At 52.9% G+C, this 25962-nt stretch overlaps 1 protein-coding gene across 3 annotated transcripts in view; it reads right to left on the reverse strand.

The window, feature by feature from the left end:
• GNG7 (G protein subunit gamma 7) overlaps nucleotides 1–25962 on the reverse strand; it is a 45535-nt gene that overhangs the window by 8837 nt on the left and 10736 nt on the right. The window contains exon 3 of one of the 3 annotated variants that reach the window (XM_080359351.1): nucleotides 19579–19656. The exons of the other annotated variants lie outside the window; for them this stretch is intronic. The gene's annotated coding sequence lies outside the window, so the exon portion shown is untranslated. The remainder of the gene's footprint in view (nucleotides 1–19578; nucleotides 19657–25962) is intronic. 3 annotated transcript variants of the gene reach the window in all.

Raw genomic sequence — 25962 nt, forward strand, 5'->3', positions numbered from 1 at the left:
GCTGAGGCTGCTGAAGCGCATCGGTGCAGCGCAGGCACCGCGAAACCGCAGCCCAAAGCGCCTCAGCCTCGCGTGTGCGACGGGAGAGACCGATCCAGGCCTCGAGCAGCTTCCAAAGAAAGCCAATCAATCAATCGCAGCGTATTTTCGGCTGTCACAGCATCGCTTGACGCTTTATCTATTCCCAAAGCCTTTCTGAAGGCGCATGACCAAACCTGGAGCGTTCGCAAGGTTGGCCCGAGGGTGTTTGAATCATTGCTGCCTGGAGAAGTTTTGCTCTTTTTATTTGTTTTCGGTCTGTCCCGTTTCAAAACACCGTGTGATCTTCACCCGAACGGAGAACGGGGGTGGTTGAAACGTTAACAGCAGGAACCGCTACCTCTGCTCTGCAAAGCGAGGGCAGGAATCAACCCCTGGCCCGTGCAAACGCAACCGCTTTGTGTTGGATTCCGTGCCGCTCCGTCCCCAGGTGTCACAGCATCCAGACACCGCCCTGGAGCCCTTCAGAGCACATTTCTTAACACAAATTTAGCACACTTCAACCAGCGGAGCTGGAGCCATCGACCGGCGTTGGCTGGTGAACGCACAGCAGAGCCGGTTCGCCAGCTCCACAAACGGATCTTCGGTGTGAGAATATTCTCCTTTGCTTTAAACCGCGATTATCGGGATGACCACGTGGACATCCCTTTACTCGGTGCGTGTGCTCTGGACACGTCTGGGTCGCACCTGCTGGCTTCACCACCAAAGCTTTGCTGCTGTTGGTTTTGCAGACGCGCTCTGCTCCTGCAGCAAAGAGCCTGCGGGGCTGTGGGAGAGGTTACTCATAGCAAACCCTCTCGGGGGCAGGATGCGAGCAGCAAAAGAAGCACAAGCGCAGCTTTAAAAACCTGCATTTGGTTGATAGCAGTTGCGTCTTGAGTCAGCGAAGAAATCAGGTGCGGCCGTGTCTGCGGTGAGAGCTCAAAAATGCCTTTCCGAGCTGCGACAAACTCTGGTATGAAACACCCAGGGGCTGCTTTTCCTACGGAGTCAAGTGGAAAGATGCGAAGGAGCTTGTGAACAGCACTGGGGTTTCACGGGAGAGAGCAAGAGAGCGCAAAAGCCTCTCCAGACACAGCGGTGCCACCAAGGAACCCACGCGAGCGTGTGCCCCGCCAAACACAGCGCCCAGACGGGCTGTTGCTAAAGCAAGTTCAATATTGCAACAGGGATGAAGTAACGCGGCTGCACGGCCACGGGCGGCGTGTCCAGACAGCGGGAGAGCGCTGGGACGGGAGGAAAGCGCCGTTTCCACCGACCCCGGGGGCTCCCGCAGCGACCTGCACTAAACACATTCATTTTTTTGCCAATGTGAACCCCAAATCCTCCGATACCCCCCAGCAATTAGCGCCCTATTGCGAACAAGGCGCAGAAACCCACTGTGTTCATATTCGCAAGGAATCTCAGCTACACTGGCAAAATTCAGGCCCGTAATTCCTGTGACAAAATCACATGCTATGGGTCGGTGCTAAGCAGAAACTTATGTTCTTCAGTACTTGCTTCAGAGATAACCAGCGGTTCCAGCGCTGCTGGTGTGACACTCGGGAGCTGGACCGCTCGGGGATGCTCGTCCCTGCCAGCTCCTGCCTCTAAAAGAGACTTTTAGACATTGGAAATGTGCGTGACCTTTTGCAGCAGAGACATCACATGAGTGTAAATACTCCCACTTTCCTCACCCAGCCAGCAAACAGACTGAAGAGAGTCCTGTGACTTTCTCTAGTCATCTTGTTTTTGTTACTGATGCAGCTACAGAGGCAAAAATGATGCTCGGGAACAGCTCAGAGCTGGGGGGGTCCCCTCCCTCCACAAGGCAACAAAAACCCAAAGCGGCTCGGTTCCAAACCCCAGGCTTTCATCAGCCCCACGGCTGCTGCTGCACTTGTTTCAACCACCAAAGCGATTACCCTGAAAGAAAAGGCCAGTATCTCCACGTGACGGCGGTTTTCACGCAAACCCGGCTCTTTTGGTAACAACCCATGACTGCAGCGTCATGTGAGCGTTTGCAACAAGGAGCGACTCCCCCGCCAGGGCTGGAATGGGCCGGGGAGGGGAAGCAGAAGGTCGTTTTCTTTTGTGTGTCCCGCAGGAAGCGAAGTCACGTTGGGCTGGCAGCGGTGCAGCCCTGGGCTCAGAGCCGCCGGCTGCAAACGGGGCACAGCGCCTGTAAAAGGCCTTTACACCCCGGCTGGAAGGGCTGGACCACGGGGCACGTGAGCCCTTTGCCTTCGGGTCTCGGGCGACCTTTGCCTCCCTGTTTTCATTGGGCTGGCGCTTCTGTTTAGAAAATATGTTCAAAAGATCATCTGCTACAGGTCAGGAAAAATAAAGAGATGGAAAACATCCCGCTGCCGCGGATTCCCGGCGGGAAGCGGGCGCTGCTGTGCGGGTGCCGTCGTTCTCTGCTCACCCTCACGTGCCCGAGTTCAGGGGTTGCAAATTCAACCCTCTACCGAAACGCTGAGAATCACCCAATGGGGCTTTTTGCCCCCGGTTTCTATTCACGAGCACAGTTCTACTTTAGCCCCCATTTCTATATGAACTCGCTTAAACGTGCCTTGAAACCAAAAGAAAGCAAAAGGCAAAGCTTTGCTTCTGCACAACGGCAACCAGATCAGCCTCAAAACCAACGGGAGTTTATCTGTCCACCTAAGCTAAAGCAACCGGAGCATCTCAGAACCGTGAAGAAACAGGAGCAGTCAGCCCAGTCTTCCCATTTAAACCCAGGTCCAACTGCAACAGGGTTTAGTTAAAACCAGTATTAGGCTGTTCCACCTCAGGCGGGCGATGCCGGGTCCAGACCTGCCCACCCCAGACCATCGCAACCCACTCCCTTTAGAGAACGTTTACATAACAGGGACAAAAGCGCTTTTAAACGTGGTCCAAAAAGACACGTATGCTGAAAAGGTCTCAAAAAAGGCACCAAATTTAGCTCCCGCTTTGCCTAGCAGGGGAAGAGCTTGAAAAAACACCATCATCCCAGGGAAAGAGAAGAAATGAAGCCGCCTTTACTCTGGGTGCGATCGTTCCGAGCTGGAATAAAAGCCAAGGCTCACAGCTGGTAGAGCTGAGCTTTTGCATTGGGACCAGCTCCTCTGGTTTAAAACCAGATTAATTCCAACCAGTAGGTGACAAACCCACGTTCGGTTCAGCTCCAGAGAGCAGAGCCAGCCTGAGGTTGGAAGAGCGGGAACAACCGGAGCTGCCGAGAAACAGGAACCGAACCCTATGTCACGTATTGATTGTGCAAAGAAAAAATGGCCTGAGATGGTCACAACATGTACATCCTTTTCCTGGAAAAGTCCGGGGAAAACAGAAGAAGAAACATAAATATGCAACACAAAGAGATGGAAAAAGTCTTAGAATGTAACACGTGCAGCCTCTTCGCGACGGTGACACCACCAAATGTCACAGTGTGCGGTATCAGACACGGGTGACATGGGGGACCCAGCACAGGTTGCGGATGAGACGTGGTGATGAAATCCCTGCTCTCTGTTCATAAAAACACATAAGAGGGACTAGAAATGAATCAAGTCGCAACAGCGAATACAACATTTAACTCACTCCGCAGCCTCGGGTGCTGTTGAGAGACTCTGGATGCGACCGCGCTGTGTTTTTTAAGGAAAATGATGATCCTTTTGGGTCCCAACTCGGGGCATTCTATGAAAAAAAGGCGCCGCACAAACATCTGCTTGTCGGCGCCCCGCAGCACATCAGCATAACTCGTATTATTTTAAAAGGATCTGTTTATAAGCTTCATCTCTAAATACCCAAAACAGAGCTGCAAGCGGGAGGACAACTGGAAAACCGTAACCCCTGTGCCGGCAAAGTTACCCCGGAGTGGAACAAGTGACGGGCACAGGAACCAGCGTGATTTTCTGCCCGTCCTGTTGCAGCAGGAAGCTCGGATCCCGTGATCAGTTCGTTTGCAGAAGGGCGAGCGGAATTTCACCGGGTTTTTAACTCATTTACACGAGTACATCGCCTGTGGATGGCGCGAGGGAGCCGAAAAGCTGGGAGCGCTGCAAGAAATAACCCCGAGTTTGTGCTAAGACCTACAATGAACACAGCCCCGCACACGGGATGTTAAAACGTCCCACGGAACGATTGCTATTCACCAAACCCTTTTACCCGTCAAACGACTCGGCGGCCAAGTCCGGCCCAGTGTGCGCCCTAAAAATCATCAATTCCGCGCTAATTGTGGTTAACAGAAGAGGAATGGCCCGTGTTCTCCGAGCGGAACGGAGGTGCCGCCTGCCCGGTGGTGCCGCCGCTGGCAAACCACAAACGGCCACTTTTATCACCAAAACGCTGCCGGTTGGTGCCCGAGCCTGGATAAAGACGGCGTGCGTGCCTGGCGCTGCGATGCACAAAGCACGGTCGTTAATCCCCGGCTAATTAACACCCTCACGCAGCAGATGAAGTGATGAGGAACACGTTACCAGTGCATTAAGAAGTTACAGATGACACACACACCCTGTCGGCTTCTACACATATTTCCCACCCTTCTTACCCATCCAGCAACGCTCGGTCCAGCATTTCCTACCCAGAACTATACGCTAGTTTCTAAAATCCATCCTGATTCATTTTATTGTATTTTTCACCCCAAAACCCACTATATAACCCCCAGAAATACATTCAGGCTACTTAAAGAAGTCCCAAACAGCACATGTGTTCAAGAAACCAGGGTTCACTTTGCCAAGAGCGAAACACCAAACCAGACGAGGATAAGACATGGTACAACGCAGAAGGAAAAACACACCCTGGCCACCTAAATGCAAGCTTTGTATCTTCCAAATCTGATTCCAGCACTGGAAGCAGCGGCTGTGGGGACGGGGCAACAGCACCATGAGACGGGGTCTCCGGATTGTTATCGAGCTTCTGGAAGAAAAGGGGTGAAACAAAACAACAATATTTGCAGAGCGCAATGGGATTGTTAGCGTGGTTCTTTTTTTCCAGCAGAATGTTTTTCAGGCAGCTCGCCAGCACCACTTCAAAGAGTGAAACAAAGCATGTGGTTCTCGCACGGCTTTGTGCTTGAATATCAAACACAACACGAAGAGGCCGGGGCTGAGCGAGGCGGGCGAGCGCCGCTTTGATGCCGGAGAACAGACGTCACCGGCTGCATCACCGGGGGCCGGGGAACCCTCCCCCGAATGGGGGAGGCCAAAAACCCCCTTTTGCTCCAGCAGAACGACACGGTTGAGTCAAGCGCTGGCTCACGGGCGGCAGTTCGGGAGGTGGGACTGCGGGGACGTCCCCGTGAGAGCTTGAAACGGGGGGTGCAAACCGCCTTGTTTTATCCTTAGGAAAAGGCGTTCTGGGTGTTGTAAAACTCACCGAGCAAAGCGCGTTCCCAACACACCGAACCCGCGCGGTTCCATTTTAATACGGGACCATTAACCGCACGTTCCAGGTTGTTTTTGCAACTGGCTCCTGCCTGTCTGCAGCCCTTAATTTAGACGCGTGAAAAGGACAGGTCTTAACGAAGCAAGAAGCGCGATTGCCAGCACAGCTAATTGCGGCAATTCCACAAATTCCAAGCGGGTAAAACACTGGATTTGGGTCTCGCTGTTGAACCTGCTGACCCAAAGGACCTGGCCCTGAAGCTCGGGTGCTCTTCAATCCCGTTTCTGCTGGGTTTTGGAGCAGGTTTTGGAGCCCGGGGACAGGCCAGGACAGCGTATTTGAAGCTGAGCGCGATGGTGCTGGGCAGAAGCTGCTCTCGGCGGCTGGTTGGGGACACAGGGAGCGATGGGTCACTAGAAAGTGAATTCAACACTGGGTTTTTGACCTGTCGACCTGAGGCGACGGCCGGAGCCGTGTCAAGGAAAGAGCGGCTTGTTTTTACTTATTAAAGCGGAAGGAAACGCCCCCATCAACAGGAGCTACAGGCAGCAGCGCCGGTGACACCTGCTCTGAGCTCATTCACCCTCAGGAGATGTGGACACCGAATTGCACTCAACTGACGGACAAAAACAAGCCCTGAGAATCCCTCTGAGCTGCTGCGGAAGGAAAGTGGTGTCGTCTTCTTGTTTTGGTAACCAGAATAGAAAGAGGAAAAGTGACCGAATTCCTGAAATAAATGAACATCCACCTAGAAAAGCCTGGTTTTAAACCCCGGTGTGAGCCCAGCCTGTTTCCCCAGCGCCCATTCACCTCCAAACACCCTCGAGGTCGCTGATCTGACCCGCTGCAGCGGACAAGTTACTTGTCCTGGAGACCCTTGGGGTGAGGGCAGCACATCCACGGCTCGAGCACCCGAGTCCTGCAAAGCTTGAAAATACCGTGAAGTGGTTTAGCAGCAAAATCCACAATTATTGCTGGAAGCTCGCACGTGCCCAACAACGCGACGTGTGTGACAGCGGTGGATCTGCTGCTTGCAAACCGTCCCCAGCGCCCCCAACTCTCCGCATTCATCGACAGATTTGTTAAGAAGGGACTAATTACTGCAGTAGGAACCAGCGTAGCAGAACACGGGCAATAACTGCAGGACGAGCGGGAGGCCAAAAAGCAGAGAACACTCATTAAAGGCCTCGGAGCATCGTGACACATCCCGTGCTGCCGCCCACGCTGCTGGCAAACACAACAAAACACATTCTGTATGAGAAGGGACGGCTGATGCTGCGGTGACCCGACCGCGGCGTGACCGTAACGTGGCTGCCCCTCCGCTGGTTTCATCCCCAAAGCTTTGGCGTCTCACGCCCAGACCTGGCAGACTCAGCTTTAGACTCAGCTTTGGCCCAGGGATGACTCGGCAGCGCAGCCTTGTGAGCGCACACGTGGCCGTGGACGATCGAGGCGGCTCGGAGCCGGTGAATCAGCCTGGCGTTTGGAAATGTCAGCGCAGGGGTGGCAGCGCGGCGGTGCCAGCGCCAGGAGCCGCCGGCAGGAACCCGCAAAGCTCAGGCCCAAATTTAGGGTACTCGCCGAATGTGCCGCTGAACGTGCCTTAAATGCGGCTTGTTAAAAATAAGAGGGTTTATTTGGATCCGGCATATGGCACATTGCATCAGCTGGAGTGTGCGGAGAGACAGATGGCGAGAGTAAGGCAGAGCCTGCCATGTTAGGAGCTGCTTTAAATGACTGTTTAGTAAGTTTTCCAGGGGCTATTTGAGTCAAGAGAAATGAAGAAAGAGAAGATGAGCACTCCACGGACTAACGCTTTGCAGGAGCTGACGGCATGAAGAGATGAGAAATCCGCTCCCAGTCCTGCAGTGTTTTGGAAGCAGTTGTTAACGTGATTGCCAGGCAGTTGCTGGCGCTGGGGCCGGGACGGCAGGTTCCCGGCGCTGCAGGAATCCCGCACGGCTCCTGTTACCTCCCAAATCACCTCCTGCAGCAGCGCCAGCGCCGATCGCTCCTCCAAGTTGATGCATCAGGGTAAACAACATCTGAAAAGCCACTTGGAACCAAGGTCACGCATTTGTCACGTCAGACACCGCGGCTCACGGCTGCAAACGGCACCACCTCACCCCCGGCACCGCGGCGAGGTCTGCCTGCCAACCTCCACTGCTGGCAATTTTACGGGAAGACAAAAAGCCTGTTCAAATCCACAAACGCGGTGACATGATCTCGGAATTACGAGCAAGAGGAACTGCAATATGTGATGCGCCAAAACCAGACGGCTTTTAGCGAATATTCTCCCGGAGCCGATAAACCCGGCTCGCCTGCCCTATGGAAACCGAGGAAGTGCATTTGAAGGCAACATCATCCCTATGTTAAGAGCAATAAAGAGCCAAAGCTCCTGTGAGCCTCCGGGCTCCTGATAAAGCGCCTGAGATAATCACAAAAACTCCACTTTGCTAAAAGCCATGCGGAGCCGTCCCCACCGCCCGCAGAGCCGCTGTGGCACGACATTTGCGTGTTAAGGTGATAAAAGGCCACGCGATGCGTTCTCCTCCTAACAAGTTGACACCCGAATCAACACACGCCTTTGAGCGCCAGGAAAGGCGCATCATGGGGCAGTGGCAGAGCCGCCCGGCGTGCCCAGAACGGAAACCCCGCGGTTCCTCGGGGAGCGCTGGGGACGCGGAGAGGCCGTCTGGGGAACATTGGGGACGCGGAGAGGCCGCTCCGATCGCTGTGACCCAGCGGATGCGTCTTTCCGAGGGTTTAAACCCCAGGTTCGGTGGCTGTGCGAAGCGATTTGCAAGTGCGCTGTAAATGAGCGCTACTTCTCAGCAAGATAAACAGTGTGGCAATGGAGCTCCAGCTTCTGTGCCAAAACAAGGTGAACTCATTTTCTACCCAAGTTGTGCAGAACGATCCCGAAGTCCTGGGGCAGCGGGGGGAGCAGCTGCGGGGGGCAAATCCGCCTCCAGCCCTCGGCTTGGCTTTAGAAGCTTGGGAGCGGTACTAAGTGAAAGGGCTACCATCAGAGCAGAGCTTACATTAAACCTCCGATGTAGCTTCGCATGGGAAAAGCTACAGGGTGTATTAATTTACACGTGGCACCGGGCGACTCATTGCAGAGAAGCCGTCTGTCTGTCTGTCTGTCCAGGGGTGTCTGGAGGACGCCGGTGGGTCCCGTTCGTTCTGCACAGGGGTGGTTGTAGCTCAGCACTTTCTCCATCTTCTCCCAGACGATCCCAGTTCAAAACCCTCGTGTGTGAACCCAAAACGAGTCGCAGTTCATGGCTTGAAGTTACGGATGGGTTCAGGAATCTCCCCAACGCGTCCTGCTGCGTTCGCAACCAAAGCACCGCAGGCAAAAACCCCTCTGTCCACAGAAAGGGGGAGAGGTTTGTGATTCTCCCATATGCCCTGAACCCCTCCTGGCCTCGAAGCCTTGGGCCAGACACAGCGTTCAACAGGTTAATGAGCTGCAGAGCTGATCAAAGGACAGATGTTTGTTCCCCCTTTAATTTCTGTTCCAGTCGCAAATACTTATCTACAGAAGTCATAGCGCTAATCCCATCTCCTTCCTAGCTTTTAAGTTTCGTGATCAAAGTTGTACCATTTCTTGAAGACCGTATTTCAATTTCAGTTAGTGGTCTCTTCTAAAGAATGATTTGAAGAAACATTTTTCATAGGGGAAATTAAGAGAAAATGGGTATGTTCTAGTGAAAATTAAAAGGAACATCAAAGTAAAAGCAGGCAGCTTAATTTCACACCATCCCTTCCGAAAAAGGATGACCGTGGGCAATCCCCTTTCAACAAATGCCAGAATTGGGATTTCACTTTCCCAGAAAGCTATTTTGGAGCCTCTCATCTGCCTCTCGCCCACACGGACACCCCCGGATCCACATCGAGCACCCGTGGAAACTCCCCCGTCCCTCAATCCTGCTCAAAAACCAGCTCGAGTCTGATGAGCGAATCCCACCCGCGTTCCCACGTGGAAAACGCAGCTTCCGAGGTCTGGGCTGCTTATCGGAGCTCCCTCGCTCGGTTGGATTTTGCTGTTAATTACAAGCGCATCACTGAAATTTCACCTCATAGATAAATCAGGTTAAAGATGCAATAAACGAGGTTAAAATCCTGTGTATGGTGCGGTAAACATTCCCTATTATTAGGCAAAGGGCAAAGTTTGGAGCAGCAAAGGCAAGGTATGGGAGGTGAACCGGGGCCACGCTCCACCGAGCTAAATCCGCAGAGCCTTTAAAAGCAAGAGGCCAGACTTGCAGTCGTTGGGACGTCCTGGGCGATGTCCCGGTGGTGACCGTGCTCTCCTCACCCCTGCACGCCGGCCCCGGCAGTTGTTTGTCTGCGCTCTCCGTTTGTCATCCCTCTCCGAGAGCACGAGTCAGCTGCGCCGCAGATGCTGCTGATAAAACGCACACTCCGCTTGGGAATATCAGCAACCCCGCAGAACAAAGACGGCTGGAAAATAAATCCCCCACCACTGACTCCCAACCGACTGTGCCAGTAAGTGCTGGTAAATGTCACCGGCTTCGCACTTGGTACAAACACCCGTGTTTGGACGGGCCATGTTAACCCCTCAGTTTCTGCCACACCGGGGGCACAAACCTCAGGAAAGGGCAGCGACCGAGCGGCACCTTCAGTGTGTGCTGAGTTAGTTCTGCTCCGACAGCTACCAGAAAGAGCAAAAAGGAGATATGCAACTTATTTCCACACGGCAATATTACACAGGCTGGGTTTTTGTTAGGTGTGATTTGCCAGAGCAGCAAAAGCGCAGCAATTAGAGCTCGCGTGGACTCGGCACAGTGGAGCTGGAGCCCAAAGACCTGCGGCTTTGCTCTGGCAAAGGGATCACCGGCTGGAGGCGCTCTGCTTGGGAACTGGTTTACCATAGCAGGATGAAGCCAGATAAAAGGAAACACTTCAGCGCATGTAAGTAATGCTCTGCGAATGTAAGTAAAGCTCTGCGTGATTAAAAAGCCGCCAGCTCGAGCGCTGACAAAGCTGCGCAGCCCCGGCTGCGCTGTCGCCGTCCCCCCGCAGCCCGGGCAGGTCGCAGCGCTGCCGTCCGGCACATCTGGGGAACCATCCTGTTATTTACAGAGAGAAAAACCAACAGACAAAGCACAGTGACGCGGTCCCTAGCGCACAGCTTGGCCGCTCGCGGAGCCAGCGCAGGCGGCCCGACCGGGGACCAGCCTGGGAGCCAACGAGCGGCAGCTCGTGCCAAATTGTTCCTCGGAACACTCACAAACCGGCTCTGCAGAACCGGCAGCGCCACGTAGGCAAGCGCCGCAGGTCAAGAGCTCCTCGGCTCGCACAACGTTGTTGTTTTAACCTTCCCGATTCAGACTGATTTGCATGTTGCGCATTTTGAAGCCACGCACTTAAACAAAGGAGGAGGTCGATAGAAATACTCAGTGCCTTTATCTGTACAGCCCAAAGATCCATCACGCGAAGCTGCTCGTCCTGGGACGAGGAACCTGGTGAGAAACCGGCCGGTCCAGCTGGGCCACGGCTACTGGGTTTATAATTTCTAAAGCTTCAGGACTTATAATGATTTGAGGCTCTTCCCTTATCACAGCGGATCTCGCCCGTTCCTCCCAACAGGAAAGCACTGGACAACCCTCGGGCTATTTTCACCCTCTGCTGATGAATGCAAACAACTCTTAATTAAAAGCACCAGCGTTAAGTCTCATTTAGAAGAGGCAGAGGCGGGAATGTAGCACACTTGAGTCACCCGGCAGGTTGTACGTACCACCAGAAGCAACCCTGTAGTTCTGCTCATTCTCCTTTCCAAATAATTGGTATTTATGATAAATGGCCGGGCTGCTCTGGGCGCGTTCGGCAGCAGGACCCCCAGTCCTCGTGTCACCCCTGTGCCTGCTTGGCCAGGACGCCCCTTCCTGCACAACCGAGCCTTGGGCACTCGAGTTGTGCTGGGTGTCTGTGGGTCCCATCACCAGCCGTGGCCTCTGGGAATGCACAAAACAACCCGCAGTGAGACAGGACAAGCTGTTAAATCAGACGCTTGCAAAAGCATCCAGAGCTACAATCCCGCAAAGATGCTGGACGTGGGCTCTCAAACTTATCTGAATAGCACGTGAAAGCAAACGACTCCTTTGGCGAAGATGAAGAGCCCCAGGCCTGTTGAACTGAGGGCAACACAAACGCTTTGGCAAAGCAAGTGTCTCTAAAACACCAGATACGTCTTGGCCATGGGAAACGGGGCTCAGCATCTAATTTATGGCCTCGCTAACAATATGGGAAACTCATTATAAGAAATGAACAACTGAGGTGTCGCTCACCACCTCCTGCCGATCCCAATAAGACCCGTCTTAAGCTGATTCCCATCCCCTGGGAAGCGAAATATCCCCACGGGTTGATCAACAGCTCCCCCGACCCACAGCCCCGTAGGCCGAGCTCTCCAAAGCCGGCTGGGCTCCTTAAGCCGAGCCTGTTGGCCTGTGAACGCTGTTCCAAGCCGCTCTCCCCCAGTAACGCATTTCCCAGATGCGACGCTCAAATGGGAACCGGCCAGACGCCCGTTCCGGCACCAACACCTGCAAAGGGCCGTGGGAACGCAGCGGCCGCTCCCCCGAAGGCAGGGAAAGGGAACACAAAGAGGGGTCGCGTCACCTACAGAACCAGCAGCAAAACCCAGCGAGAGAAACCGAGAGAGCGATGGGACACGAGAGATCCCACCGGCAAAACTAAATGTGCTGTGCGGCGCGGCTGCAACCACAGCAGCTCGGTTATACCCATCAAGTATTCCACATCATTTCAAGCTGTAATCGAGCAGATTTGAGGGGTCAACCACACTCTCACAGCCCCGCGATCATCCCGGTGAGACACGGGGGATGAGGGGACAGTCCCGATTGGCGTCCGGGACACCGACCGCTCCATCCGTTCTCTCCTCTTCCATGGCTCAGCGGGTGCGATTAATAGGACGTAATGAACTCGGTGCTCCCGGGGTGCGAACGTCCCGCTGCAGCTCATGGAAAATCAACACAAGGTGCGTTCACATCGCTCATTTTCACCCCGATATCAAATGAACACCGACGGTGTCAAGAGGTACACGGAAAGGAAATAAAATGACAACCGCAGCATCTCAAGGCACCGCGTAAGAGCCTGGAATCCCAACAAGGAGGGAGAAAGATGTTGCCCCAGATCTTTTCTTTGACATAGTAAACTGGGATTATCTCAGTTATACTAAAAGTCACACACAGGCTGCCGTGACCTCACATCTTCCCCTACCCGCAGGTTGCTGATGGTGTCTGATTAAAAGCACCGAGGGCTTTTGCACACGCTGCAGAAATTCGATTCTTAGAAAAGCGTTTTGAGGGAAGGGAAGGTGCTTCATAAGGCTGTTTGGAGGCAGAAGGGACATCAAAGCGCGGTCATCGCCGCCAAATTACAGACTGCGGGGCAAAATGTGATAACTCAGCTGCCAGGGGACATAAGAGGGACCTCGGGAAGAGTTTTGCGGCACTAAGTGCTGCTGGACAAGCGTCTAACAAAGCGCTTTGAGCACCTGACTTCAAATTAGAAGCGGAGAACTCTAAGTCCTATTTCAAACGTAATTTAACTCTGAGCAGGGGCTGTAGCATTTGGAAGTGTTTCTCTTTAATACGAGCACTAGAGATAAGGCACAAATTCACCTGACCGGCAAATCCTTTGCAGGAGTTCGCTGTCATTCCACCCATTGCAGGGTCTCACATTGGAGCATTTCAAACCCACCAAATATTTTCTAAGACGTTAGTAGGGAGCTCGCCAACAATAAAACCTGCTCAAAACAACCCCAAGGTTTGAATTACGGCTTCTCCGAAAAGCCCGCGTGCCGTATTTGCAGATGAGTAACCAGTTCTGCTGAACAGGAGGTTTTACTACACAAAACGAGCAACTTTGACTCTGCAGCCGGGCCATAAAACCCGCACCCCCGGAGCCGCTGCCCCTCCTGCAAACACCCGATCCCGAGGGGCGCAAACCCCACATCTGAGTTTCTGCCTTTGAGTTTTAAAAGGAACCAGGATTCTTGGGGACGGCTCCAAAATACTTCTGGCTGCTCCTCGTGCCAAAGGGTGACAAGTTCGGGTGGCTCCTGACAGCCCCGGGCTTCCCGAAGCTCATGTCCCGCTGGCTCCAGCCCAGCAAACATTTGTGCTGATTCAAGTTTCAGGAGAAAGACTAAAGCTTTATTGTAAAGAACTGTTTGGATGCTCAGCTGCTGTCCCATAAAAAAATCAGCAGTTCATTTGGTTTCAGCCACCTAAAGCAAAATGACGAGCAGGGTGGGTTTGCAGAGGCAAAGCCTCGTTAAAGCCGTTTGGGTGACTCACGCTTTTCTTTTTCCCCCACACCGAAACCGGTGAGAAAGGGCAGCTGAGGAATCTGCCTTTTGTTTCCATGCTTCACCAGGACGCAGAGCTCCGGTTAGGCAGAGCCGTCCCCTCGGCTCCCCGTGCAGCGCGGATGGCGGCGGGCGGGACGTTGGCACCGGCGCCGTGTTTGCCGAGCAGGGAGAGGAAAAGCGGAGGAATTCCTGGCAGCGCGGCCGCTCCCGCTGGCGCTGCTCCCGGCCCCGGCGCCGCTTTATAAGGACATTGCTGGGGTAACGCCGCCCGGCCTCACCTCGCCGAGGGGGTTTGGGGCTCTATCGCAGGTGTTCCGCACAGTTATTCTTAGCGGGTAGAGGAGTGAAGCCACCCCCGGGTGGGGGTCACCTGCGGGACACCAAAACCAGCTTGAGATCTGCCGAGCAAATGAACAGCTCGCTCAAGTTGGGAGCGACGGAAACCAAGACCAGAAAAGGCCAAAGAACACCGCAGGAGATGGAGGTTCAAGGAGCTCCCGGTGTGGCTGATGTAATATGGTTAAATCACGCTGTCAATGGTCAGATTGCTGCTGGGACGCTGCCAAACACCCAGAATCGATGACATTTCATCATCCGGCTCCGGTAACATCCACACGGGTGCTTTGCGGGGAAGGTTCAAGCGGGTTTGTTTGCGCCGGGGGTGCCCGGTTCCTCCACATGGATGATTTACTGGCCGCGGCCTCACGGTTACACAAAGTCCACGTTAACAGAAACCCTCTTATGTCTAGTTTTCCAAAAGCAGAATTCCCTGGTGCCTCCAGCCTGGGGTTCAACTAAACCCAGGATTATATCAAGGCGCTGAGGAACGGGATGAGTTGTATTTTGGGGCTGGTTTGGTTTTTTCGCTCCAGATAAAGGTTGGTCCAACCTGGATTGCCCATTCCCATTAAATATTTCCCATAATAAACCAAGCTGAGGAAAGCAACAGGTAGAAAGCAGAGACGCGCATCGGGTTTAGAGGCACAGCGCCCAAACTAATTGCTAATTTGGCTTTTATGAGCCACTTTTGCACACACGTTTTCCCCGTGGAGTCTCTGTGTAACACTGGCAGGAAAGCTGAGTTCTAAGGAAAGAACAGCTCACGTACGAACACGGAGACGAGAAACCCAAAACAGACATTTCTCCAGCCTAAACTGCCATCCAAACTTTAAAAAGCAACTTTCCTTCCACATTTTTAACTGAAATAGCTGAGTGCCTAACAAGCAAACTGCAACCGCCTTTACTCAACCGAATGGCATTTGAGGATTCCAGATGAATTCCGGTGAAGTGCAGCAAAAAGCGACTGAAAGTTGCCAATATCCATTTGATTTTCATAAGTATGAGCGCGGTTCGCAGTGCCAGAGGGCGGGGGTTGTATGTACAGCTAATCAAGGTGTCTGGGAGCTTAAGTGACCTGGAGACAGTTCTGGGATTCGGAATTTAAACAAATAGGAAGCAAATGAGGAGGAATGTTGGCCGCAGGGCTGAGGAATGCGAACCCTGCAAGGGAACGTGTCTGTGCGCCCTGAGATCAGCTGCAAACCGGGGACGCTCCTGCTGTTCAGCCACTTTTGCACATACCTATACTTTGAAAAAACAGACAAAGAACAAGCCAACCTGTCTGTCCTGCAAGTTGAAAGCACAAATTCAGCGAGATTCAGATGAGAGGCTGAAGGCTTTCACACTAGAAAGTTAGAAATCAATGACAGGAACAAGGGACTGTGCACCTGAATCCCCTGCACCCCCTTGGCGACCTGCGCCTCAAACAGACCCAATCGCACAGCTGGAAGGGTCCATTCCCCTTCTTGTCTGCAGGATCACGCAGGTCTGAACACAAGCAGGGCTTCCTATCTCACCAGAAAATAAAAGGTTGGGTTTAAAAATCACCATAAGCGTTTTTGCACGTGGACAGAAAAGCGCTTCAGCAGCTCTGGGCTTCCAAGAATTCATTGCAAGGCAGAGAAACGGGGCTGAGCTTCGGCAGCGCGGGGCTGCGTGTGATGTGCGAGCACCTGCTTGCCCAAAACCAACCCCAAATCGCATTTGGTACGACCTGCGCCATCGATGCCACCATATTGTCTTGTTAACAGTGATGGGGAACGTCTGGCACGTCTGTTGGCGCCTCACGCACCAAAACAAACGTCGGGTTGGCTCGGCCGTGGGTGTTGTGCAGTCGAGCTCCCCCATCCTGCAAACACCCCCACAGCGAAACCTCAGCTCTGCGGCTGGAAACCACCGCCAGGAGACACTCACACCCACCTGGAGTCCGGCTGTTTCAAAGAAAAGGCTGATTTAATGATCCAGTTTGGCACAGGAACAGAGCAGCGGTTTGTCCCAAACGTCAGGGACCCCCTTTTTCCATCCTGGATCTCCAACGTTCCTCCCTTCCAAATAAAATGCGGATGGTTGTCTCGGGTCACGGGGCAGGGGAACCCAGTTGTGGTTGCTGAGCCGTGGGGAGGAGAAGCCCCCGGGGACAGACACAGTGGTGCTGGGCACGCAGGGGAGCGCGTGGGCGGGCAGGAAGGACAGCAAGCAGCGCTGACTCAGCACCGCTCACCCCCTCACCTTATCTCCCATCGTTAAACACCAAAAAGTTAAAATACACTTTCGAAATGAGCAGGCGGGTTGGAGATGGGTTACGGAACGCTGCAGGGGTTTCAACTCCTGCGAGTCGCCCAGAACGCGGGTGGATGGGGAAGATGCGAAGGGTCAATCTCAGTCCTGGTGTCACTCTGCACACGCCGCGGGGTGTGCCGGGCTGCTGTTTCCCCCGAAAATAGCTCAAAAATCATCTTTAAACAGTTAACTCTGCCCCAAAACAAACTCAGTAAAACAGGAGTGAAGCTGCAGTTTTAAACATACAGACTTTTCCCCGCTTAGGTACGGAATAGAAACATGGGCAGCGCTGGGCAAACAGAGACCACCGGGAGAGCCCCGGCAAAACCCCCGCCCGCCTTGCTTTTCCATTAGTTAATATTAGGTATTTATGACCCACTCTGCAGCGCGTTCAAGCTAATTCCCAGAAAATCACGTGCCCGCGCCGCAAATTGAAGATTAGGAGGCTTTCAACGTTTTCTCGAGAAGAGATGTGATCACAGCACTTTGAAAATCTGCCGGCTTGGTTGGCTGCCAGATACTGACCCGACAAGCGGCTCATTAAACCTCCAGTCATCTCTCCCCAGCTATTTGTGTCAAACCGTGTGCTCTGAGGCTCACAGAGTCTAAAGCAACAGCAGACTGGGGGCAGGAGGACAGATATTAGTGCCAGAACCACATTATAAAGCATTTGAAGAAATACTGAGTGCTCAGAAATTAGTGCTTGTGTAACAAGAGCCTCTCTGGTCTAAAGAATAAGTCAGCAGCCATCAGGCCTGAAAGGCTCATTTAATTTCTCTTTGATCTGTGCCATGATGTGATGTTTAATAGAAATGGGCAGCCTGCAGTGATGAGGACAATGCTACTGGGGAGGTTTAGATTGGATGTTAGGAATAATTCTTCCCAAAAAGGGCTGTGGGGCATTGGAACAGGCTGCCCGGGGCAGCGGTGCAGTCACCATCCCTGGAGGGGTTTAAAAGGCGTTTAGACGAGGTTCTCGGGGACATGGTTTAGTGCTGGAGTTGGGTTATGGTTGGATTCGATGATCCTGAGGGTCTCTTGCAACCAAAATGGTTCTGTGACTCTTTGCACAACACCAGCTCTGTGTGCAGGCTGCCTCTCCCTGCCGCTCCACATCTGGACAGCTGCCGCTCCACATCTGGACAGCTGCCGCTCCGCCGGCACCCATCAGCTCTCTGCAAGGAAAAACCCCCGCGCCGAGCGGGCACGGCTGCCCAGAGCTGCCCAAAGCGCCTCGCTGCACATTTCTGTACGAAACAGCACCTTATTTAGACACTTTGGAAAACACTGCAGAGGACACCGTGGCTGGGAATCCGCACAGTGGGCGTCAACACGGGGCTTACCTAACGGGACAAGAATCCCGCCTGTCAGGGAGTCTAGACTGTGGTGGTGAACCCAGGGTGCACCCAGGAATCTCCCGGCCAGAAATACCGCGGGGCGCGGGCAGGGCGCTGCCATCCTCCCCCTGCCGGCGGACACCCCGCTTTGTGGGGCACCCCGGGGTGGGGGCTGCTCTGTGGAGCTGGGCTGGGGGCAACGGGTGAAATAAAACCATCCTCCTGCTTGCAAAACCCTGTGGGGAGACCCGCGAGGACCTCGCGGAGCTTCACTCCGCTCTCAGCCGCAATTAAAGCTGTGGTAGCATGACAGTCGATTTAATTATCATCTATATGCATTATTTAATATGCAAAGGCCACTGCACAACAACAGCTTTCAAATTTAAGCTGCTCCAGAGGTTTACGTGGCTTAACAGAGACCTCTGCAGCTCACACCAGCTCACTGCAGGCGTGCACTCCACACGCGGTTTTTCCTGCTGAACTGGGTTTTAGAAGATAAGATGCCCAAAAGGTGCAAAGGTGGGTATTGCAGCACCGTTCCCATCTCCTAAAGCCTCGCCGGGACAGACGGACACACAGAACCACCGGTCCCGGCTGCTTCGAGCAGCTGCAGCAGAACCATCACCATTCAGCCTCTGTCCGGCTTTCCCTGCTGCCCCCAAGCAGCACCAGCCTGACCCACATCACCCCAAAACCCCAGTGGGGGTGCCACACGCCTCCAAAAACACATACTCAGCCTCTTTCCCCTTCATTCCGACGAGTACACTAATAGAAGCAACGCTCTTCTTTGAAATACAGCACCTTTGATCTAAAGATGATCCATCTCCAGGACAAGCACGTGAACGAGAGACTGTTCTCAGCTCATCTTTGGCATCTCACCGAGCTCCAGCTCCTTGTCCTTGCGGGGATTTCACACATGGGATGGGAAATTTGGGGTTTCTGGGCGTTGTACCGGTTTAAATCTTATTTAAATATTGTATTTGGGGGCACACAGGGAAAACAACAACAACATAGACAAACGGATCTGGAACTTTCAGAACAACTGATTTATTGTCTGCTCTGAGATCACACGAAGCTCTAGGGCAATTTAAACCAGCGCAACTGATATTTAACTTATTTCTTCTATAGAAAAGTCATGAGGATTTAATCACCAGGTTGCTTCATTAACTGGAGATTACTAATTACAGGATTTGTTAGTCAGCACTACCAGATAATGTTTTAGTGTTGATTGTGTGCGTAGGGAAGATTGGAACTGACGATTTAACAATCCCAACGGCACACAAGGCGACCCGCGAGAGCTGTCCTCGGCACAACAACAGAACCATCGCGGCTGTCACCCACTTCCAGAAATAACAGTGAAACCAAACGGCACAGGACAAGCACCTTCAGTCACACGTTGTGCTCGAAGGGCAGGGAGGACAGGACGTTTGCAGCATCTAATGTTCCAGCACAGAGCAAACCCGCTGCCAAAACCGTTTGCAGCACCTCCTGTCCATGTGCTGCCGGTTACGCGCACACACCTTCCAGCAAAGGCTCGACATAAAGGAAACTGAACTTCACCACCCAGCGACAGCGGCTGCTTCCCTGGTCCCCACACAAACCTCACGCCTCCCAACCAGGAGGGACAGAGATTTCCCCCCCAATTAACGAGGTAAATTGCTGTTACATAACGAGCAGAACGTCGCTCCACGTGGGCAATGAGTAATCACTGGCCGGAGCACGACGAGTCAAACGCGAAGAGCATCGCGCAGCGCAGCAAACACCGCGGCGGCGTTTTCCTGCTGTAGCAGCACGGAAAACTTATCCAGCGATGGAAGGAGAATTAACGAACAACACTGGGAGTTTCCCAAGGGTAGGATTGTCCCCACTCACCTCCCTCCTGCAGCGGAGCAGCTGTGGCTACCGTCCCGCAGGCTGTGCTGGCCACGGGGCACCCGAGTCCCGCTGCTTCTGGAAAGGGAACGAGAATTCGGGAGCTCTACCACTGATACACTAAACACACGGTGCATGATTAACAAACTTTCATTTGGAATAATACACCCTAGTCCATTGAGCGCGGGTTATCACAGCGATATTTACTTCAACAACCGGTGTCCTAAGGAAGGTGCCGCACTCACTGCAGCTCAGTTGCTGGTTTTCACTGGTGCCAATTTTGCACAGCAAAGACCTCAATGTCTCAGGTATGCTTGGAAATTAACCTTTTGTTTTAATTTTATAATGTTTACAAGCACATCTTTATTTGGCAGGGAACCTGTTTCCCTTTGTTTTTATAAATAACACGCGTGACCCGGGGACATTTCGGCCACTGAACCCGAACCTGCAGGACCTGAAACTGGAGATAAGCAAGGAGAGGTCGCTTAAATATCCTGCTCTAGATCTCAGCCTGACTACTGGATCATGCTGGGAGAGGCGTTCGCACCTTTGTATTTTAAGAGGGAACGCTGTGTTTTAGCAAAGCAGCACCAAGAAGGAGAAACAAAGGTCTAGGGATAAGCTGGGCTGAAGAAAGCATTAAAAACACCCTGAGAAAGCCAAGTTGCTGCCGTGCGGGACGTCCCCTTCCTGCTTACCAGTAAGCCGTTGCTCAACCCGGGCGCTGGGGCGCCGCTCCAAGAGCCAGCGCGGTGAAACCCAACCCCGCTTGTTTGCTCCGCTCGCCGGCCGAACACAAACAAGTTGTTTCTTTCAAGGAGTAAAACCCACGTCATTCGGTCTCCCGCGGGTTTTAGGCCGCGGCTCCTCTTGCCCCTTTCACCTCGGTAGTAAATCAAAGGGTGAGGAGCTGCGCTCTTGCCAAAGGAATAACTTTAAAAGAAGCTAAAAACATCACAATTCTCACAGTTCTCACAAATACCGTATTCCCAACAAGAGGGGCAAATGCCAGCTGTCCACAGAGACACGGAGGTGAGAGGAAAAGTCTTGCTATGAAACAGGAGAGCGGGGGCTCCTGCTCAGCCCGAGGAGGCATTTCCAGCCTCTCCATGCAGGACCAGGCAATAAACCTCTAGAGAAATGGGGTGCAAGGGGCGGCGTGGGGAACTCCAGCCCTCAGTGAGTCAGGCTGCTGGGCAGCCCTTTCCATACAGCCTTTGGGAAGGGAAACAAACAAAGATGACTTTCCCAATATCCTGCTAACTGCTGGAAAAGGTGAACTCGCCCCCGCGCCCCGGAGGGGCTCACCACAATACCTTTATTTATATTGTTCCTTGAGCTTTCTTAATGCAACTGCATTCCTGATCGCTCTTCCCTTTTGTTTTCCGAGCAACACGGGACTCCTAGACAGCCTTTTGGTTTGTGTTTTTCAATCAGTGGCCATTTTAAGAGCTGCTTGGCTTTTGTGCAGCCATTGCTATGTGAAGACTATTCCAGAAGCACAGCAGAGGTCTCTGCAGCTGGATACAGCCCCGGGTGCCAGCTCGGAAACGCCCCATACTGCCCATTACCAGCAGCATTTCTCCCGCACAGGCTTTAGAACCGGCGCTTGGGACACGAGGAACAGTTTGCAGCAGGGGAAAAAACAGAAGCCAACAAGTTTCCAGCTGAACGCAAGACCATCTTTGGCTTTCCGCAGAAACGAGCCTTTTGTTTACAGCCCCGCGGAACCCGACTCCGGGGATTCTCGCTTCAAGAGGGAAAACAAGCCTGACCTCAGCGTGCTGGAATAAACTCTGCCCCCTCCTTCCTTCCACGCTTGGCCCAGTGCAAAGGTAAAGAACACGATATCCAGCAGCATGACCCAGCAGAGCGTGACCGCACGCGCTGCCGGGTACGGACAGCAAAAACAAGAGTGCTGGGAGCCAAGGAGGTGAAGTGATGTGAGGATGCACCGGCCGGCACTGCCCGGCTGGCAAAAGGGCTTTGGGAAGTCAGGCAGTGCCAGGACGCGGACATGGCATTCACTGTTCAGCACGCTCCTCTCTGGGCCATCTCCCACCTGCAGCATTTCCTACACAGTCAATAATTGGGCAGCGATTTGCTCCGGCACTCGCCAGCAACAAGGAATCTCACGGTTTGTTGCGTGAGACTCAGGGTGGCCCCACCGTTCTCCTTAGAAACAGCGACTCGTTGTACGAAGTTGTCGCACCGACGTTTGGAAAAAAACCCTGGGTGTATTTGGACCTTGTTGACCTGTGGCCTGTTTGCGGTGCTGCCCAGAACCCCCTGCTCACGCTGTGCCAACACGCGAGTCCCAGCACTTCCAGAGATGCCTGGAAGCGAGTGTGGGCAGCACGGCGGGGAATTCCTTCCCAGCTATCTGGAAGAGGCAACAGTTGGTAATGCAAAGCACGTCCCGGGGCCGGAGCCGGCAGCTGCCGCCGCTCCCTGCACGGCTGGAAGGATCCCAGCCCCGCAGAACCCCGGGAGCTGTGGGACGGTGTCTGCACAAGGGCGTTTCCAGTGAGATCTGGGAGCTCAGCGGCACGAGGAACCCGCGGTACGTCCCTCCAGCACGTCCCCGAGCTGGCGATGCCATCGGCTGCCCCTGCTGTGATGAACAAAGAGTTCTGTGAAAAGATGGGAGAGAACTTGGGGATCCAAGACTCAAAAACTCATCGTTTGGTAGCGAGCGGCTGCTAATGGTGCTACGAGTCGTCGGGATTTCGGAAGAATGCTTGAATGGGTGGCAAAGCGTAACAATCAAAGATGCTGCACTCATAGAGCGAACAAGACGCTACCACCTCTGCAAGTCGATGTGCAATGGGCCCAACAAAGTGACCTGGGGCTTTAAAGCACAAACTAGAGAATATTGCACTTGCAGAGGCTCTGAAGACCCGCTCCAGCCTGCGCCCTGCTCGCTGTGCTGGCAAAGATTCCGAGCGCTAAAGAGCGAGCTCAGGCCTTTTAGAAAAACCAGAGCCAGTCAGCAAACCGTTTGTGCAAGACATTCCCATTCCAGAAGGGAGCTCTGCTCCGGACGGGTTGAAAAACACACAGATTAGGTTCTTAGGGACATGGTTTAGAGGTAGAGCTGGTGCGAGGTTAATGGTTGGACTCAATGATCTTAAAGGTCTTTTCTAATCAAAAGTGACTGAGCAGGGCTGCCGTGGAGCTCTGGCCTCAGCACCACGAGGTGACACAGAACAGCTCATGGAAAATGAAGCTGTCAAACCACAAAAGGCTCCTCGTGAGATGCCCGATGGATCCTGAACCAATGAACTCGGGCACTGTTACACGCTGCACCACAGGGTTCAATTAAAGCGTTACCAGCAGGTACTGCTGACCGACAGATAACGAACAGACACCGAGATGCATCAGCACGAGACTGTGATTCAGAGCAGGGCTGTAATTACCAGGTAACGACAGTGTGATGCGTCTTCTCGCTGCGGAAAACAGGGCGCAGACTACACCAGAAGTTCAGGTTCCCCCGGCGCTGGGGTGTTAGTGAAGTCAGGGGAGAGAAACGCGTTACTGAAGGTGAAGTTGCTCAGGTCATGCTCGACATTAAATAACCTTAATAGGATAACCAACGCCAGGCTTAATTCTGCTGTTAAGTACTCCAGTAGTAAGCAAAACATCTTGGTCCAATCATAGACGTTGCCACGTCTCTAAAAATACACACCTATAAATAGTAAATCACCATCAAACAATCACATCTGGGCAACCAACGCAAAACATCCACAGTAAAGAGAGCTTGTAAAGTTTAACTTTTCCCTATTCGTTCCTCCGAGGGACGAGCAGATGCTTTTTCCCTTGTCCATGGAGCCCCTGCCGGTTTCCAGCAGGCGGCCCAGGCGCTGTGCCGCGGAACAGCTGCCGCAGCCAGCGCACATTTGCTGTTGGAAGCAAAGCCCAGCTGCACGGTCGCTGGGCAGTGTGCTCCGCCAGCTCGCTCCGGAGCCTTCTGTAAGCCCTAAAAAGGGAAGGCTCGGAGGAGAGGCAGCAAAAAGGGTCTTCCCGGCGTCCTGCAGCGCTTCACGCCTCAAGGGACCGACGCTCGGAGCTCGAAAGCCGCAGCTTTCGCTCCCCGAACTCCAAAGAGGAGCAACGGTGAATGCAGACAGTGGCGAGGGATTGGGAAGGACGGTGACCGCACAGCCACCCGTTCTGCTCGGGCACCATTTCTCCTCTGAGCAAACGAGGAAAACGTTGCAAAACAACCCTGCAGACAGCAGCATCCCATCGGCAAGTTCATTCTTTAAATGAACGGGACAAACCTTATTCTTCAGTAAATATCTGGGGTTACAACTCCGCTTAGCGGTGTCTCGTTCAACACTTCCAAGACGTGAGAGAGCCAGTAACGCGCTCAGGACACCAGGCCATGGAAATAACAGCACTAACTGAGATATTTTTAGACATTGTTACTTACGGGATGCCAATTTCCTGAAGCTGTTTGGAAAATTCAGTTTTTAAAATGTACAAACACTAATAGGACAAAAATGTGCTATGGCAACAGCCTGGGAGATGCACTAGATATATGTCTGGACTTTCCAAAAAATCACCTTTTCCTCCTTTTGGAGGAGAGATTAAGAATAGCAACCACAAAATCCAAAAATCTGTATGTCTGCAGGAAAAACAGGGTTTGTTTCTAGAGAAAGTTCATTCCTAAAGAAATAAATCTCCAGTTTTAGCAAACGCCTCCAGCTGCTGCGGACGATCAAAGTGGCGACAACGCGCCGCTCCGCTCCGTGGATGCTGAGGTTTAACATCATTGCATTAGCCCAGTGGCTCCACCGGGCAAATAAGCAACACAAGGAGCTTTTATGTCACTGACAACCTCCTAAAAATTGAAGGAATTTTAAAACGGACACCAAGCGAACAACTGCTGGAAACAGGAAGAGGGGGAAGAGGATCCGGCCGGAGCAGCGAGGGGGAATCGAGCGCGCTGTACATGCCAGAGCGCAACGCGGATGGGATGCTGAGCTTTGGAATTCTTCGAGTGCCGCTATAAAAACGCGCAGGCATTTGCTGTTAAATATTATGACAAGCAGCTGAACGGCGCAAAGCGGAGCTGTTGTCATAGGCTGCCCCAACGATTCGGGAGCTGTTCGGTAAAACAAACGCTAAAAAATCAACAGGCTGACTTCACTAAAAACAACACGCACACAAAGAATATGAACTAGCAGCAATGGGACGTTCCCTTTGCTATCAGACAGGAAAAGTTCGTTTGGTTCTGCCGCTAAAGCGAGAAGGGAAGGAGAAAAAGGTCTTGGGGAAGGATTTAGAAGCGAAGTTAATAGTTGTGTTTGAAATGGGGATGTTTCTCCTGGGATACGTTTTGATCTCAAAGGTTATTTCAATGTGCTTTCATGTTATACAAGTGCCCTTGTCTTCTAGCGGCTATCACGCGATTTCCTGCAGTCAATTAGTAAAAAGCCTTAATGAATCGTGGGAAACGGGGTGCTCTGGATAATCAGTGATTTCTAGGCCAGGGCGGCCCCATCACTGCATAGAAATGGCTTAAAAAGGAGAAAAACCAAAGCCCAGTGGGCTGGGGAGAGATGCATCCTTGGTACTTCAAAAATCCTGCCTCTTAGTGAACAAAGATTCGCTTTTGAGACTGAGATCGGGCGGATCATTTCCTGTTTGGTGCCCTAAGGCAAAACATGACAGTGTAACAACCTCCGCTCCTTTGCCTTTTGTTGCTTTTCTCCCCAATTCCTTCTGTTTCAAATGAGGTCTCCAGTTGACTCTGAGTCACGGCAAAGCTCAGCGCTGAGCCCACGGCCGCGTCCCCTCCTGGAGGAGACACCAAGTGCAAAAAGTAGGACAAAGTGACACAAGTGGGACAGACGGGACATTTCTGTAGGAAAATGAGCCAAGAGGAGCGCGGCCGCGTCCCCGCCGCCACCTGGGGAAAGGACCGATGGTCGTGCGAGGATACACAGCTCCTAATGCATTTGCTAACGAGTCTGCCAGTCAATTACTCATTTCAAATGGCTTCAGGGACTCGTGCTGTCTCAGCCTCCTGGAGACCAACGTGGTTTCTCAGATGCCGCCCGCGGCTGCCAGGGACACAGTGCCCTCTCTTGGAGACTCCAGAACCAGCCCCAGGACGGCCGCTGAAGACCCAACACACTGTTGGCATCTCTAATTTCTGCCAAAGAGGCAAGTGAGAGGCAACAAGCGGCTCCGGTAACGCTCCCCTGGCTGATATTTTGCTTTGAGGAAGGAAGTGCGAATGCCTCGCGGAAGAGCTGCTCCTAAGGTAGGTCAGTTTTGACTAATAACCTTGAAGGTCCATTTATCAAGACCTGGAATGGCACGGTAGATAATGCATGGCACAAGTGTGTCTAGTCTGGAGAATATAGCATACTG

Source organism: Nesoenas mayeri (genome assembly GCF_963082525.1).
Source record: "Nesoenas mayeri genome assembly, chromosome: 25".
NCBI classification, from domain to species: domain Eukaryota; kingdom Metazoa; phylum Chordata; class Aves; order Columbiformes; family Columbidae; genus Nesoenas; species Nesoenas mayeri.